The following is an 18,784-nucleotide window of genomic DNA, read 5'->3' on the forward strand; positions in this document are numbered from 1 at the left end:
TGCTTTTAATGGGGCTGCAGACGCACCGGCCCAATTGAAAGCAATGCAAGAACATCGTGCTCCTGTGCCACAGCTGTGCCAGCTGTGGCAGGGGAATTCTTCCTCCCTGCAGGATGTGACAGAATCTAGGGATTTCACATCCGAGGAATCCCCTGCTGCAGTTGTCATAGCGGCAGCTGGGGATAGCGATGGCACCGCACTTTATGTGTGAATTTTGAACGCACCCCAGTGCGATTTTTTTTAACCATGACGCCCACTTTGGTAACGCAAATTTTTGCCACTTCCATTTTGCTTGCGTTTCACTCTAGTAAATGTGCAGCAAAAAAATCGCTCGTCTGACTGAGCCCTTAATGTCAGAACAACTTTCTCTGTAATTAGATTAGCAAATTCAGTTTGATCCTGAAATTGTCCAAAAGTGCCTAAAACACATCATACATGTGGTAAAATGTATTTAGGACAGTTTTCTAGCACAGTTTACGCCTGGAAATGTGAATTTTCAGCAGTACATCTGCCCCATTATGTCAGAGGCCGCCTTCCATACAACCAATCAAAAAGTACACATATATTAATTTCTCTACCATATATCTTCTGGGTTCATTACTGTTCGTGCTTTTCCTATAGGCTCTGTTGGCTCGTATACAGTCAGGCGTTTACTATTATAATTACGGAATATTTTCTCTGGTGGCTAGTGAAAATATACTGATGTGATAATGCTATTTTAATGGTACTGTAGCTAATTAACAATGCCCCAGATAACAAGTCTGGTGGCTAATGAACAGCATACAGTAGATGATACAACCTTTGGTTGTAGCTGTTGGTATTACATTTGGACTGCCTCCATGTAATGCACTTTTTGTTCCCAGAGTGTAACCCTTCGTTTCTGATGTCTTATGTCACAAACATTTCGAGAATAACTTTCAGTAGCTTTAAACTTTGGTTTTCTGGTTGGAAAAATGATTTATTCAAAAAATTCCTTTTTCAGTAAAGCCTATGATTTTTCCTTATTCTTGTCTGCATATCTGTAAACCTAATTCAAATCAAGTACCATTAAAGGGGTTTTTCCATTAGCTATAATTGCTTACTTCCCGTTTTTTTGCTGACGTGTTGGTCACATGTTGTAGACGAACTTGTATGTCATTGATAATAACTTGAACTGGATTCTCTGGGTAATAGGCAGCCAGTGAAGGGATTGGCAGAGGGGAGAGACAGGAGAGTAATGGGGAGAGAGGTAGATAAGCCGAGCAGCAGAGTTGAGGATGGATTAGTGGGGAGCAAGGGCATTGGAAGGAAGGACCACAGAGGACAATGCTTCCATAGTCTAGATGGGAGATGATGAGGCCATGCATTAACATTTTTTTAACTCAGGGTTGAGGAAAGATCATATCCAAGAGATGTTTTTGAGCTGAAGGTGGCAGGAGGTGTCGGGGTTCAGATATCAATCATTTTTGTACTAGCTACATATAAAGTAATTTGCACATGGGGATTTACCAATCAGTTTTCTAAATTAATGTTAAGGCTGTGTTCATATCTGCATTGGAAGGTCCATTTGCAAATATAGCATGAAATCCTTGACGAAATAGCTGTATTGCCTGGGAATTTTTTTAGCAACAGGCCGGCATCCTGAAAGACCCCATTGTAGTCAGAGACATCAGTCCAGTGCTGTCTGGGTCCAACATATCCAATTTAATTGTTCAGCTCCTAGAATGGAGTCCATAAAAGTTACATAGTAACGTAGTATGATAGGCTGAAAAAGACAAATATCCATCCAGTTCAGCCTGCCCCCTCATCACTCACCCCCCCATTGTTGATCCAGAGAAAGGCAAAAAAACCACCCAGTCCAATTTACGCTCATTTGGGTGTGAAAAATTCCTTCCCGACTCCATAATGGCAGTCAGAATAATCCCTGGATCAACATTTGAGATCAACAACCCCGCTGGTTATTTATTGTCTTTATCCTGTAATATCATAGCACTCTAGAAAGGCGTCTATTCCCCTTTTTAATTCCTCTATTGATTTTGCCATCACCACATCCTGAGGCAGAGAGTTCCACAGTCTCACTGCTCTTACAGTAAGGGACCCCCTTCTATGTTGGTGAACCAAGAAACTTTGGTTTCTCTAGACATAGAGGATGCTCTCTTGTTACCATCGCAGTCCTGGGTATAAACAGATCATGGGAGAGATTCTTGTATTGTCCCCTCATGTATTTATACATAGTTGTGTGGTCGCCCCTTAACCGTCTTTTTTCTAGGGTAAATAATCCCAATTTTGAGAGCCTCACTGGACATTCCAGTCCACTCATTCCATTTATTAATTTAGTTGCCCTTCCTTGAACCCCCTCCAGCACTGCAATGTCTTTCCTGAGTACTGGTGTCCAGAAGTGTACACACTGTTACATGTGAGGCCTGACAAGAGCCTTATGTAGAAGAAGAAGAATGTTCTCATTTCTCGTCCCTACACCTCTTTTAATGCACTCCAAAACTTCATTTGCCTTTGCAGCAGCTGACTGGCATTGATTGCTCCAGTTGAGTCGGTATTAGTGTATCTTGATGCCACCACAAGCTAGGGGTTTGACCGGGCTTCCATAGAGGAATGCCCCTGTCACACCCCTAGCTCCCGATTGGCTCAATACCGCTGCTACTGGCTGTCCTCCCCTGCGTTCCCTGCTGCTTCAGGCTGCTTTGCTGCCCTCCTTCTGCAGCAGACGCAGAATACGTCGCCATTTTCACTCTTCTGCCACTGTCTGACTGGGCGCCAGAGCTCCGGCCAGTAACTCCTCCGCTGGGCCTTGCTGTGGTGCCGTTACAGGCGCTCCCGCCGCTGTGTCTCGCTGTTGTGAGACTGAGCACCGGAGTTCAGGTCACTGACTCCTGTGCTGGGGCTTCTGGCTGTGCTGCTTCTGACAATCCTCACCGATGATCAGTGACTCCTCTTCTGGGCCTTGTGCTGGTTGGCGCTGCTGACACTCACCGGAGCTGTGTCCCACTGCTCCTGCTGTGCCACTTGCATGCCCTCAGCTGTCAGTGTGGCCGCCGCTCTGCCTTCACTCCGCCATGCTCCACCACTGTATCGTTGCTGGCCTCCAATAATGGCACAGCAAACAGTAACAACGCAGGAGCCGCCGACGGAACAATGCCGAGCGGCGGAGGGCTATTTCAGAGGAGCCAACAAAGGAGATAATGGCCACGGGAGATGATGGCCACCCATTATCCTGGGCAGCCAATCCTGGTGGTGGTGATGGCTCAGGGCATGTATCCTATCTCTACCCATTCTGTTGGTGGCATCAAGATATAGTAATACCAGTTGTGTCTACAGTCAACTAGTACCCTCAAGTCTTTTTCCATCTCAGTGTATATTGGTGACATTCTTTTCTCCTGCCCATGTGCATAACCTTACATTTATCGATGTTGAAGTTCATTTTCCCTTTTTCTACCCAAGCCCCCAATTTATCTAGGTCCATTTGCAGCTGTACATTGTCCTCCGTTGTATTAAGTATCTTATGTAATTTTGTATTCTCTGCAGTTATCGATATTTTACTGTGCAGCCCCTCTATCAGGTCGTTGATAAATATATTGAACAGAATAGCGCCCAATACTGAACCCTGTGGCACCCCACTAAAGACCATGGCCAAATCAGAGTACAAACCATTTATTACCACCCTCTGCTTTCTATCTCGAAGCCAGTTCTTTGCCCAGCTACACACATTTTCTTCCAGACTAAGCTGCCTCATTTTATATATTAACTAGAGATGAGCGAACGTGTTCGTCCGAGCTTGATATTCGTGCGAATATTAGGGTGTTCGGGATGTTCGTTATTCGTAACGAACACCATGCGGTGTTCTGGTAAATTAAACTTTCTTCCCTGAGACGTTAGCGCTTTTTTTTGGCCAATATAAAGACAGGGAAGGCATTACAACTTCCCCCTGCAACGTTTAAGCCCTATACCACCCCCCTGCTGTGAGTGGTTGGGGAGATAAGGTGTCACCCGAGTATTGAAATCTGCCCCTCCCGCTGCTCGCTATGGATGCATTCTATATGCGCTCAATGGGGCCAGCGGCAGCAGCGCTGACCCCATTGAGAACATATAGAAGACAAATCCTTCTTCTCTGGCACAGCTGTAACAGCTGTAGCAGAGAAGAACGATGTTTGCCCATTGAATTCAATGGAGCGGCAATACAGCATGTTCCACTGAATGCAATGGGCTGCCGGCGATCGCAGGATGAATGGTCGGAAAGGGGTTAAATATATAACCCCTTTCCTGCAATTCATCCAGAAATGTGTTACACTAAAAATATATACCGGCGTATAAGGCGACAGGGCGTATAAGACGACCCCCCAACTGTCACCTTATACGCCGGTAATACAGTGGAGCAAAGAATAAAAATCATTACTTACGTTTTTAGATGATCTGCGGCGCTCCTGCAGGCTGTCACTCCCTCCTGGTCCCTCCTGTCAAGGCTTGAAATCCCCACCTCCAGAAACACAGCCTATCACAGCCATTCAATGACATCATTGTCATTGGCTGTGATTGGCTGAAGGCACGTGTCTTCCTGGAGGCAGGGATTTAAAGCCTTTCATAGAGAAAGCTTGTCTGCCGTGGATTAGGAGGGAGTGACAGCCTGCAGGAGCGCCGCAGATCATCTAAAAACGTAAGTAATGATTTTTATTCTTTGCTCCACTGTATTACCGGCGTATAAGGTGACAGTTGGGGGGTCGTCTTATACGCCCGGTCGCCTTATACGCCGGTATATATTTTTAGTGTAACACATTTCTGGATGAATTGCAGGAAAGGGGTTATATATTTAACCCCTTTCCGACCATTCATCCTGCGATCGCCGGCAGCCCATTGCATTCAGTGGAACATGCTGTATTGCCGCTCCATTGAATTCAATGGGCAAACATCGTTCTTCTCTGCTACAGCTGTTACAGCTGTGCCAGAGGAGGACGATCTTTATGCTGACAGTGGGGGGGGGGGGGCACTCTTGCCGCTATTGTGGCTTAATAGTGGGACCTGTGAACTTGAGATGCAGCCCACCATGTAGCCCCTCGCCTGCCCTATCCGTCACTGTGTCATTCCCATCACTTTCCTGAATTGCCCAGATTTTCACACATGAAAACCTTAGCGAGCATCGGCGAAATACAAAAATGTTCTGGTCGCCCATTGACTTCAATGGGGTTCGTTGTTCGAAACGAACCCTCGAGCATCGCGGGAAGTTCGTTCCGAATAACGAACACCCGAACATTTTGGTGTTCGCTCATCTCTAATATTAACCTATTATGCACCACAGTGTCAGATACTTAAGAAAAATCCAGATACACAAAATCAATAGCCTCTCCCAGGTGCATCCTAGAACTTACTTCATCATAGAAGCTGATCAGATTGGTCTGACATGATCGACCCCTCATGATCCCATGCTGATGAGGAGTTATACTGTTGTTTTCTTTGAGGTATTCCAGGATGGCATCTCTCAAAAACCCCTAGAAGGTAGTTACCAGGCTCTCTTTTTGACCCCTTTTTGTTTATTGGAACCACATTGGCAATGCGATGCGCCAATCCAGTGGTACAACCCCGGTCTCAATAGAGTCCCTAAATATAAGATCAGTGTCTATCACATCACTTGCTTCCCTTAGGACCCTTGGATGTATTCCATCTGGGCCTGGTGATTTGTAGTTTTTAATATTTTGTAACCAACTTTGCACTTCTTCCTGAGTTAGGCAGGTGATATTTAGTTGGGGGTTCGTTTTATTCCCCTGCATCTCATGTGACATTTCTTATTCTCTCGTGAATATGCTTGAGAAAAAAACTATTTAATAGATTTGCCTTCCCCCCATCATCTTCTATGATTTCTCTTACATTATTTGTTAAAGGGCCAGTGCTTTCAGTGCACATCCTTTTACCGTTTACATAATTGAAGAATATTTTAGGGTTATTTTTGCTCTCTTTGGCAATCAGTCTCTCTGCCTCCTCCTGGGCAGTTTTTATCTTTTCCTTTTATATATATATATATATATATATATATATATATATATATATATATATATATATATATATACACACACACACATTTTTTCATATACAGTATTTATGTACCATTTACTTAACCTTTTTTTCTTCTGTTGCTTAACCAGTTTTTGATCGATATAGACATTGTACATTCTCCTCTGACTACTGGTCTGCTGTGAGAAACCCTTTTTTACAGAATCCATATCTGTGTTAAATTAGTTGCCCATCATCCAGACAGTCACTTATGGCCATAATTTGGATACATTTTAAAACTGATTAATTATTATAATGGATTGTGTCGGCTAGACTGTGACACAAAGCCTATCTGTTTGGCTAAATCTTTTCTTTATATCATATAGGTGAAAATAAAGACCATTCTTGAATTCGTACATTAGTGTCAAAGGAAACGTAGCCCACCCATTTTCTTTTCTAATCTCCAATTCAGTATTTTCCTTCAACAGGAACCATTGCATCCTTCCCTGGACTGCTATTAAATTCAAAGAAAAATAAGTACACCAATCACCCAGACCTGTTTGGACTGTGTGGGAAATGTCCTTTGGTGCCAAGCCTGCCAGTCTACATGATACAGCAATCAGTCTTCTTGATGAATGCCCTAATACTGCAGCCAATTTTAACATAGTAGCTGAATCATGGCCCACAGAGTAAATGGTTCTAGCTAGTTCGAAGAAAAACTGGTTCTCAAAGTAGATTTCAATATTTATGCAACAATAATCATGAAATCTAGAGAAATTACTGTTATTTTAAGAAGATTATATAGGCTGATTCAATATGTAATTTACATTTCTACAAGCTCAAAATCTATAATCTATGATGCAATGATATGACGAATATAAAGCAGGATTATTGGGAGCTGCGGACTTAGAATGATAAATGAAGTGAATTTCAGGGGTTCTATAATCATTGCTGACCGTTCTCGCATGAAAATTAGGAAAAGACGAATAAGTATTAATACAGTGTTTTCCCGAAAATAAGACAGTGTCTTATATTAATTTTTGTTCAAAAAGGTTTAACTTTTTTACATTGTGAGGGATTAGCATTTAGGATCGGTAGCAACCTGGGCATAAGCAGTCAGAGACAGTGACACATAGGATAAAGTCTTTAGTCCAGGCTTTGCCTGGGTTTATTTCCAAGCAAACAAAAGCAAAATACAGGCCTTAACATCAGGCAAACACAAAGTAAATCCTGCTCGTCTGAGCACTTACTATACAGGTAGCCTCCCTGTCTACACACTGGTAACAAATAGCTCCTGCACACAGCCAGCCAGGACTCTCAGACCTGCAAAGGTCTCAGCTCTCCTCCTGGCCCTGTAGGCCCAGGCTTTATAATGCCTGGTACCAGCCCCACCTGGTACGTGGGAGTGACCATCCCACCCTTCACTTTGGTCACTCCAGGAAAAGCCGGCCCGGATTATGCGGCTTGGAGCCACCTACTCACTACAACGTGTTAGTGGCTTAATGCCACCAACACTAAACTGCCGGCTTCCTCCACCGAGCCCAGGCCACTCGGTGGCACGCATCTGCCCAAGCGCTCCCCAACGCCTCATAGGAGAGCATCCTAGGCGAAATGTAACGGCCCTCCAGCACTTTGCCGGTCACTGTCTCACAACATGTATAGCTGCCTGGACACTATTTAAATTGACTTTTTTTAAATTAACTGTTAGCAGGGCTTAATTTTGGAGTAGGGCTTATATTTCAAGCATCCTCAAAAAGCCTGAAAAATCATTTTGCATCCTCAAAAATTCTGGAAAATCATGCTATGTCTTATTTTAAGGGTATGTCTTATTTTCAGGGAAACAGGGTAAGTACAAAATAAACTGCATAAAAAGTAAATAACGAAGTCAGGAAGCTTCTGAAAGTGCAGCATGCAGGGGTTCCACAAAGCGCAGTCATATTACATCGTACGTTATACTGGTTTATGAGCTCCGCTAACATACTAGCCTCACAGTACTTAAAGTCTACATTTCTATTTCTCATTTGCAGATGAGATCCTTACATCTAGCTACAGGAAAGTGGTAAATAAAACCTTAAAAGGTGCAATTAATTATAAACTTCCAAGGTTTGCTTTGCAATCTCATCATCAAGATGCAGATTTCTTTTTATGGCAGTCTGCATTATGTCAGTGCCTAAAATATTGTGCTAAGCAAAATAGAGGGGATCAATAGGCAGCGTGATAGTCAGGAGGCATAATTATATGTTTTCTGGGTTATATGGGTATTTAAATATGCTGTATGGGTTATAAGGATGGCCTCACACGAGCGTGTTTTTGTGTGTACATAGGTGCGTACATAAGTGCGCACCCATGTATATGCAAAAACACATGTGAATGCCGGTCCGTGCATTGTTTTCAATGGAGCCGCGGCAATGGTCTGCTGGCACCACTGCATTCTTTTTCAGGGAAGGGCTTTACATAGAAGCCCTTCCCTGAAAAAGAAAGATTTTAGTCTAAAAAAAAAAATATATATATATATATATAAACTTCTCCGCAGCTGCCATGACCCCTGTGGGGATGAAGAACACATCTGCCGCATGCGGCAGATGTTTCCTTCTCCCCCGCTAGTTAAAAGAATTCCCTGCTGCTACATCTGCCACATCTGTGACAGATGCAGCAGAGGAATTCTTCAATTCTCTACAGCAGCTGTCACATATGTCACACAGGATCCTGTTGCCGGCACCCGTCAATGGATTTCAGGGAAGGGCTTTAAATATAAGCCCTTCCCTGAAAATCAAGTAAAAGTGCTGTAAAAAACAAAAAAATACATACCTCCCTTCAGCTGCCGGAGCTCAGCCGTGTCTTCTCCGCGTCATTCATTCGGCAAGAGCTGCCTGTGATTGGTGGAGCACATCAGCCAATCACAAACAGCTCTTTCAGCAGGTGGGTATTTTAAATCCCCGGCTGCTGATAGATCAGCACTAGAGAGCCGGGGACAGCCAGGAGAAGACGTGGTTGAGCCCCGGCAGCTGAAGGGGGGTAAGTATGTATTTTTTTTTGTTTTTTGGAGCACTTTTACTTGAGTTTTAGAAAGCACTAATATTTAAAGCCCTTCTCTGAAATCAGTTGCCGGCAGCAGGATCCTCTACCGCAGCTGACATGTGTGACAGCTGCTGTAGAGAATTGAAGAATTGTGCACACACCATAGGGAATGCAATGTTGGAAATTGAAGCGTTTTTGTGTGTGCGTACGCACGCACAAACACACGCTTGTGTGGAGCCGCCCTAAATGTTTATTCATTATTTATCTAACTACCGTGTTTTGCCGAGAACAGAACCCTGTCTTATATTAATTTTCCCCCCAAAAGAGACACTAGGTCTTATTTTCAGTGGATGTCTACTTACCTAGCAGGCTCGGTCTAGGTCCCTCCCGCTGTTCTCCACAACGTGATGGCTGTGATTGGTTCATCCACTGCTGCTCAGTCAATCAGTGCAGCATTCGATGAACCAATCGCAGCCAACGCATAAGTTCATCGAGAGCCGCATTGATTTACTGAGCAGTGCTCGAGAACCACCTGGAGGTGGGATTGAGGAGTCCCGTAACCAGGAAGTGATCTTCTCTGGGCCTCTGAGGACTGCAAGAAGCACGTTGCAGCTCTAGAGAGCAGCATGAGGGACCTGGACCGAGCCTCCTAGGTAATATGTTCCTTTTTTTTCTGTAGTGAAGCTAGGTCTTATTTTCAGAGTAGAGCTTATATTTCAAGCCTCTCCAAAAATCCTGGAAAAATCAGTATAGAGCTTATTTTCAGGGAAACAGGGTATCTAGTATTTGTATTTTCATCTTTTTATCTATCTATCTATCGAACTATCTCATCATCTGTATCATATCTATCTATTGATCTATCTCTCCATCTATATCTATTAATCTATCTCATATCTATCTTTCCATCTATCTACCCCATATCTTTCTATCTATCTATCTCTTCATCTATATCATATCTACTTATCTATCTCTCCATCTATCTGATATCTCTCTATCTTCCTCATATCTATCTCATATCTATCTATCTATCTATCTATCTATCTATCTATCTATCTATCTCATATTTATCTATCAACTATCCAACTAGCTATCTATTTATCTCTCATAACTATCTATCTAATATCTATCTCTTCATCTATATCATATCATATCTATCTATCTATCTATCTATCTATCTCATATCTATCTATCTAACTATCTATGTCATATCTATCTATCTATCTATCTATTGATCTATCTCTCCATCTATATCTATTAATCTATCTATCTTATATCTATCTTTCCATCTATCTATCTCATATCTATCTATCTCATATCTTTCTATCTATCTCATATCTATCTCTTCATCTATATCATATCTATTTATCTATCTCTCCATCTATCTGATATCTCTCGATCTTTCTCATATCTATCTCATATCTATCTATCTATCTATCTATCTATCTATCTATCTATCTATCTATCTATCTATCTATCTATTTATCTATCTATCTATCTATCTATCTATCTATCTCATATTTATCTATCTACTATCCAACTAGCTATCTATTTATCTCTCATAACTATCTATCTGATATCTATCTCTTCATCTATATCATATCTATCTATCTCATATCTATCTATCTATCTATCTATCTATCTATCTATCTATCTATCTATCTATCTATCTATCTAACTCATATCTATCTATCTATAGATCTATTTCTCCATCTATATCTATTAATCTATCTATCTTATATCTATCTTTCCATCTAGCTATCTCATATCTATCTATCTCATATCTTTCTATCTATCTGATATCTATCTCTTCATCTATATCATATCTATTTATCTATCTCTCCATCTATCTGATATCTCTCGATCTTCCTCATATCTATCTATCTATCTATCTATCTATCTATCTATCTATCTATCTATCTATCTCATATTTATCTATCTACTATTCAACTAGCTATCTATTTATCTCTCACAACTATCTATCTGATATCTATCTCTTCATCTATATCTATCTATCTATCTATCTATCTCTCCATCTATATCTATTAATCTAGTTATCTTATATCTATCCATCCATCTATATATCTCATATCTATCTATCTATCTATCTATCTATCTATCTATCTATCTATCTATCTATCTATCTATCTCCTATCTATCTCCTATCTATCTATCTATCTATCTATCTATCTATCTATCTATCTATCTGTCTATCTATCCCCAACCCACAGCAACACTAAAGTGAAGCTAGGTGTAGCCTATGGTTGCAGTAAAAGCACGGTATGATTTTAGCGTCGTACTAATAACACGGCTTTCAGCCAGAATTGGACAGTTTTCGTTGTTTTGTTCTCCGCAATGTGTTAAAGCATAGTTTAGTGTGAATGTGACACGGTCCTCTGATATTCTGGGAAATCTGCCCTTGCAGAATTAGTGACCTTTAAAAACAGGTTCCTGTGCAATTGCACTCTTCCTTCTAAATCATACGGTGCCGTATCCAGTTGCCGACTCTTAAGATGGGATGATTGCAGGCTTTGTGTGGATGCTGAGATTAAATTACATTTTGTTTGAGAAAGAAAACTCCAGAATACTTCTACCTTTCTACTCCGGCGCAGCGCATTGTAACGCAGATGTGCTCCGGATACAAAGACACTATCATCGGAATACCTTGGGGATCGATTTGATATACTTAATTGGTCTTTATCGCACAGTTACACTTTAACACTTCTATTAAAGAAAGCTCAAAGGGGTAAAATTACCAGCTTTATCATTTACTTTCTGGATCGTGTTTCTTCTTTTCTTCAGTGCCTGAGCCGGTCTGCAGGAACATTGGGAAGAGGGAATGGTTCTAGTGGGTACCTAGCCATATGGTCATTCCTTGCTTAGCTTCATTATAACTATTAATGGGACGTGCCCATGCATGGTGGATTTTAATGCACTTTTAAGTTAAATATCACAGCAGCCAGATATTGACTATAACTTATGGAAAATTAGAAATGAGCTTTTTCTGCCATTTTCATTGCGGCCGTGTCTTTTTTTTTTTTTTTTTAAACTCAAAGTTTTTTTATTGAATTTTTCAGGTTAACATACGCAATATCCACATTACTCATGAAATACAAAAGTGAATTATTGGCTTTGTCTATGTAGCACAACTGTTTTAGAAAGATAAATTCCTTCCTTCCTTCCTCAGGTTCCCCCCCCCCCCCCCCTCCGATGCCGGGGGCGTAACCGAGGGAGGGAATCAACAAAAAACACTATGAAAGATCCCTTTCGGGAGCAGGATGCGGGGAGCGCAGTCCTGTGCCTGTGGCTCAAACTCGTAGAATTATGGCTATAGCAGAAAAGGGGAGGGGAGGGTAGGTCAACTGAATAAGAGGAGAAATTGGGGAAGGAGAGGATGGGTCGGGTTCAGGGGGCTGGGAAGGAGTCCATCTGACTTGCTTCAGGATCCTCTCTCTCTTACCTTCCACTCGGCGGAGCCCCATGTCTCAAGGTGCAGGTGCGTCACCGCTCAACGCCCGAGGCCAACCTCCTCGCCTCGAGATAACGTGTTGTCGCCCGTCTCCTCCGCGTCCGGCAGGCGCAGGGGTGGGGAAGTCGCCCCGTCGCCCCTGTCCAGACCCGAGGCGAGGTGATGATGTTCAGTGGCTTTCCTTCTCAGGTCTCTCCAGGGGTACCAGGTGGTAATAAAGTCCTCCTGGTTGCCCTTTGACCAACTCGTGATCTCCTCAAGGTTACATATTAGATCGGCCTTTTCTCTCCACTTGTTTACAGAGGGCGGGGTTTGCTGAAGCCAGTTTAGGGGTATTAGTGCTTTGGCTGCATCAATCAATTGTGCGATTAACTTATTTTTGCGCGGGTGAAAATGGGTCGATGGTTTCCACAGGAAAACCATATCTGGTGTTAGAGTGAGATCCGGGGACAGAGCTCTCAAGTCTCTCTCTACCTCCGTCCAGTATCCTGAGATACCTGAGCATTCCCACCAGATGGTACTCCTCCTGCACTCCTGCATAAGAACGCAGGGGGACAGGCCGTATGCCAGGCTCAGGATTAGTTTGGTGTCAGCTGCGGAGAGCGAAATCCCCAGTTCTTTCTCCCAAGTAATTAAGAAGGTGGGTTTAGCATGTAGAGGGGGCGCTATGAAGCTCTTTCTTAGGATAGAGATTTTCTTTGAGCCCGATGAATTTGTTTTCAAGGCGTTTTCAAATTGTGTCTTGGGTCTAGTTGATTTGAACTTAGCCTGGAAGTCACTAAATACTTTTTTCACGTGCGCCCTGTCTTTTTCAAAGTATACTGTTATTATTGCTTGCAAGTGCTTGATATGTGTTAAAGTTCATGCAGGCCTAGTAGGGGTTAAACTTATTATGTGTTTTTTGTCAGGGAGATACTGTATATTATTGTTTTGGGTTTGGAATTTACATAGAGTACTCTTAACCCCTTAGTGACGGCGAATACACTTTTTTTTATTGACCTTACTAATGGGCTTTAAACTTGCACATATGTCTCTTTAACCCCTTAACGACCAATGACGTACCGGGTACGTCATGGAGCGTCGGGGTATGTATGAAGAGAGGTTGCGTGGCAACCTCTCTTCATACAGCGCGGGCATCAGCTGTTTATAACAGCTGAGATCCGCGGGCAATAGCCGCGAGCGGCCGCGCGGCCGATCGCGGCTATTAACCATTTAAATGCCGCTGTCAATTCTGACAGCGGCATTTAAATCCCCCGAACGTCCCGCACGGCCCCCCCGCGGTGAGATCGGGAGAGCCATGCATGTGTCATGGCAGCCGGGGGCCTAATGAAAGGCCCCAGGGCTGCCTTAGCAGACTGCCTATCAAGCCGTCCCCGTGGGGTGGCTTCATAGGCTGCCTGTCAAAAAGCAGTATGACGTAATGCTATAGCATTACGTCATACTGCAGGAGCGATCAAAGCATCGCATCTTAAAGTCCCCCAGGGGGACTTCAAAGTAAAGTAAAAAAAAGAATCAATAAAGTTTTTTTTTATTGAAAAAAAAAAAAAAGTTGTAAAAGTTTAAATCACCCCCCTTTTGCCATATCTATTATTAAAAAATCTAAATAATAAATTAAAAATATGTATTTGGTATCACCGCGTCCATAAAAGTCCGAACTATCAAAGTACCACATAATTTTTCCCGCATGGTGAACATCGTCCGAAAAAAAAAATGAAGAACGCCAGAAATGCATTTCTTTAGTTACCCTGTCTCCCAGAAAAAACGCAATAAAAAGCGATCAAAAAGTCATATGTATTCCAAAATGATACTATCAGAAACTACAGGACATCCCGCAAAAAATGAAACCTTGCTCAACTACGTCGACGGAAAAATAAAAAAGTTATTGCGCGCACAAAATGACCGCAGAAAATAATTGAAAAAAATTTTGTCTTTAAAAAAAAAAAAGAGGAGTATAGTAAAAAAAAACCTATACAAGTTTGGCATCGTAGTAATCGTACCGACCCATAGAATATAGTTATCATGTCCTTTTTGTTGCCATTTGTGCGCCGTAGAAGCAAGACGCACTAAAAGATGGCAAAATGTCGTTTTTTTTTCATTTTACTCCACTTAGAATTTTTTAAAAGTTTTTCAGTACATTATATGGTACTTTAAATAGCACCATTGAAAAATACAACTCGTCCCGCAAAAAACAAGCCCTCATACAGCGACGTGGATGGATAAATAAAAGAGTTATGATTTTTTTAAAGGGGGGAGGAAAAAACGAAAATGGAAAAAGAAAAATGCCCGCGTCATTAAGGGGTTAAGGCCTTGTTCAGACAAGCGTTTTTGGTTTTTTTTTGCATACAAGTAGCCACGCAAAACGATTCCCGCTCGCATGTGGAAAAATCTCGTAAACAAAAATGAAGGTGCGATTTACATTGGCGCATAATTTGCTCGTTTACACGATCCGTGGTGCGTGCTGCATCATAATCCAGCACAATGCGAACTCCTACGCAACACACTTCAAAGATAGGTCAGGTCTTATCTTTTCAAGCAGCACGGACCTTAGATGCGAGCATTGTAGCCACGCATGTCCTATCTTTTTGCAGGTGCACGTATTTTGCGCGTCTAAAAATCGTTCATGCGAATGCTTCAATAGGAAACCATTGGTTCTAATAGATGCGTTCTTTTTGCACGACTATTTTTGCGCAAAAAATCGCTCGTCTGAACGAGGCCTAAAGCAGTGGCTTGGCTGACTACTGACAGCCAGGCTCCTGCTCTAACTGCCAGGAGAGGGAAAACCTCAGATCCTGGCAGTGTAACCCCTTACATGCCACAATCAGTAGCAACTGTAGATGACATGGGGAGGGGGCTCTATCTGTCACATATCAGTCCCATGGCAGCCAGAAGCCTGACAAAAACCTCAATTTCAGCCCTGAAACTCAACCTATTAAACCCTGCCTCTGGCAGAGTCTAACATGCTGCTGTCATAGGCTTAGTAGAATGCACCACATAAGTAATACAGTGTACTATCCCAGCGATCGAATGATCATATCTTCAAGTTCACTAAAAAATACTATCAAAAATGTTCAATAAAGTTTAGTTTAAAAGTGAAAAAATCTAGTTAAAAAATACATATTCACCCCCCCCCCAAAAAAAAAACATTTTAAATAGTTCAAAAAAGTTTTTTAAAAAGCAACTCCAAATAGGTATTACCACATTCATAATGACACAGACAAAAATATTTAGATATTTGTCTCATCTGAACACATAATTTTAAAAAGTAATGGCAGAATTGCTTTTTTTCTTTTGTTCACCGCCTAAAAAATGTAATAAAAAGCAATCCAGAAGTCACATGTACCTCAAAATGGTACCGATAAAAACTACAAGTCTGCTTACAAGAAATCCAGATCTCACATAGCTCCATTGCCCAAAAATAGAAATGCCATGGGTCTTAGAATGTAGTGTTGCGGGTTCAGTTGTTTGTCCTTAAACATGTTTTCACTGGATAAAAGTAATAACAAATAAAAAAAAAACATTAATAAATTTGGTATCACCGTCATTTTGCTGATCCAGATGAAAAAAAATTGTTATTTTTGCTGAATGGTGGATGGCGTAAAAACAACCCAAAAGTTCTACAACACATTATATGTATCCCAGAGTGGGGCCATTAAAATATACAACTCCTCCCCCCAAAAAATCAAGCCATAATACTCCTATGTCAATGAGTTATGGTTCTTGCAATGCAATAATGAAAATCCTTTGGTCCTTAAGACACAAGCTAGACTTATCACTAAGGGCTTAAGAATGATGTCAAGTATCTTGGCATTTAGGTTGCATTGTAATAAGGAATGTGCTTAAATGGGTGGTACTATCTCAATAAGCTCTTCCCATATGCCTTATTTATACATTTGGATTTCAAAAAATGGGGTCTCCTGCTCTGGACTCCCCTCTATAAGGCCTCCTTCCCACGAACGGATTTATGCCGCGTAATTCGCGGCGAAAATCCGCTGCGTTGCCCGCTGCTATTAGGTTCTATTGAACCTAATAGCACAATGCTCACGACGCAGAATTCCGCACCGTGAAATCTCCCGTCCTCACCCGCAGCATGCTCTATTTGCCGCGGGTGTACGCGCTGACGGCTTCCATTGCAGTCAATGGAAGCCGTCCGTTCACGCTATCTCCCGCTGTAACACAGCGGAAGATAGCGTGAAAACGCTTTCCCGCCTACCGCCACCGCGTCATATGACGCGTCCGGCGCGTCACTTGACACGGCCGGCCGCGTCATGTGACGCGGTGGGCGTGTCACATGATGCGGCGGCGGTGGGCGGGGAAGCGTCTTCTCGCTATCTTCCGCTGGTAAGTATGGGGTCCCTGGGGGGCGCCGTGACGGGCTTCGCCGCGGAATATTCCGCGGCGGAGCCCGTCACGCTCGTGTGAAGCCGGCCTAAGCCAGAGCAGAGAACCAGTACAAAAGAAAAACTCTAGCTCTGGTTGACCAGGCCAATCCATTTATTGCTTGACCAACCTTGATTTTAAATGACATAGAAAAAAGCCAAAAATACAATACCTGAAGGTCTGCAAAGCAGACACGGTCGCCATAGGCACGATCGCCATAAGGCAGGCACAATCGCCGTAGGGCAGGCACAATGGCCGTAAGCCCTGGAGATATGCAGTCAGACAGACATGTCTTTGTTTTTTTTTCCCTCACCTCTGTGGTTTTATTGATTTTAAATGACCATCATGTAATACTACAAATATATTGCCGGTGGCAGCTTCCATTGACAATAACACCTGATGGCCTTAGGTTTCTGAAGCTGGACCTTCGGCGATCAGCTGAGCACTAGACCATTTGCAACTGAATGCTGAGACATCACCTTTAAAGAAAACTGCAGAAACAATATTTACAATACTGTCATGCACAGCAGCTTATATTATGGTAGGGTTGAAAGGGACCTCTAGGGCCATCAGGTCCAACCCCCTGACCAGTGCAGGATTTAATAAATCATCCCAGACAGATATTTGTCCAGCCTTTGTTTGAACACTTCCATTGAAGGAGAACTCATCACCTCCCGTGGCAACCTGTTCCACTCATTGATCACCCTCACTTTCTAATATCTAATCTGTGTCTCCTCCCTTTCAGTTTCATCCCATTGCTTCTAGTCTTTCCTTGTGTGGATGAGAATAGGGCTGAGCCCTCTGCACTGTGACAGCCCTTCAGATATTTGTAGACAGCTATTAAGTCTCCTCTCAGACTTCTTTTTGCAAGCTAAACATTCCCAGATCCTTTAACCGTTCCTCATAGGACATGATTTGTAGATCGCTCACCATCTTAGTAACTCTTCTCTAAACTTGCTCTAGTTTGTCTCTGTCTTTTTTAAAGTGGGGTGCCCAGAACAGGACACAGTATTCTAGATGAGGTCAGACTAAGGAAGAGTAGAGGGGGATAGTAACCTCACGTGATCTAGACTCTATGCTTCTCTTAATACATCCCAGAATTGTGTTTGCCCTTTTTGCTGCTGCATCACATTGTTGATTCACGTTCAGTCTATGATCTATTAGTCTACCCAAGTCTTTTTTTACATGTGCTGCTGATTAGCCCAATTCCTCCCATTCTGTAAGTGTTATTGAAGTTTGTTGACATGGAGTCCTGTGAACTGTGTTGGAGTCCTGCTTTGGCTAAAAGAGGGATGTGGAACAGGCTTATCAAATAAAATAGCCTTTAAGTTACCTTAAACTGCCAACAGAAGGTCATGCTTATTCAATTAGTATGCAACAGGACACATAGATAGATAGAAAGATAGATAGATAGATAGATAGATATGAGATAAATAGATAGATATGAGACAGATAGGTAGATAGATAGATAGATAGATAGATAGATAGATAGATAGATAGATAGATATGAGATAGATAGATAGATATGAGAGATAGGAGATAGATAGATATGAGATAGACAGATAGATAGGAGATAGATAGATAGATAGATAATGAGATAGATAGATAGATAGATAGATAGGAGATAGATAGATAGATAGATAGATAATGAGATAGATAGATAGATAATGAGATAGATATGAGAGATAGGAGATAGATAGATATGAGATAGATAGATAGATAGATAGATAGATAGATAGGAGATAGATAGATAGATAGATAGATAGATAGATAGATAATGAGATAGATAGATAGATAGATAGGAGATAGATAGATAGATAGATAGATAGATAATGAGATAGATATGAGAGATAGGAGATAGATAGATATGAGATAGATAGATAGATAGATAGATAGATAGGAGATAGATAGATAGATATAGACAGATAGATAGATATGAGATAGATAGAT

General features: G+C 42.0%; 1 protein-coding gene across 3 annotated transcripts in view; it reads left to right on the forward strand.

Annotated features, from left to right (window-relative positions):
- EPHA5 (EPH receptor A5) overlaps nt 1-18,784 on the forward strand; it is a 450,721-nt gene that overhangs the window by 344,603 nt on the left and 87,334 nt on the right. The window lies entirely within an intron of this gene.

Source organism: Eleutherodactylus coqui, chromosome 7 (genome assembly GCF_035609145.1).
Source record: "Eleutherodactylus coqui strain aEleCoq1 chromosome 7, aEleCoq1.hap1, whole genome shotgun sequence".
Taxonomy (NCBI): Eukaryota; Metazoa; Chordata; class Amphibia; order Anura; family Eleutherodactylidae; genus Eleutherodactylus; species Eleutherodactylus coqui.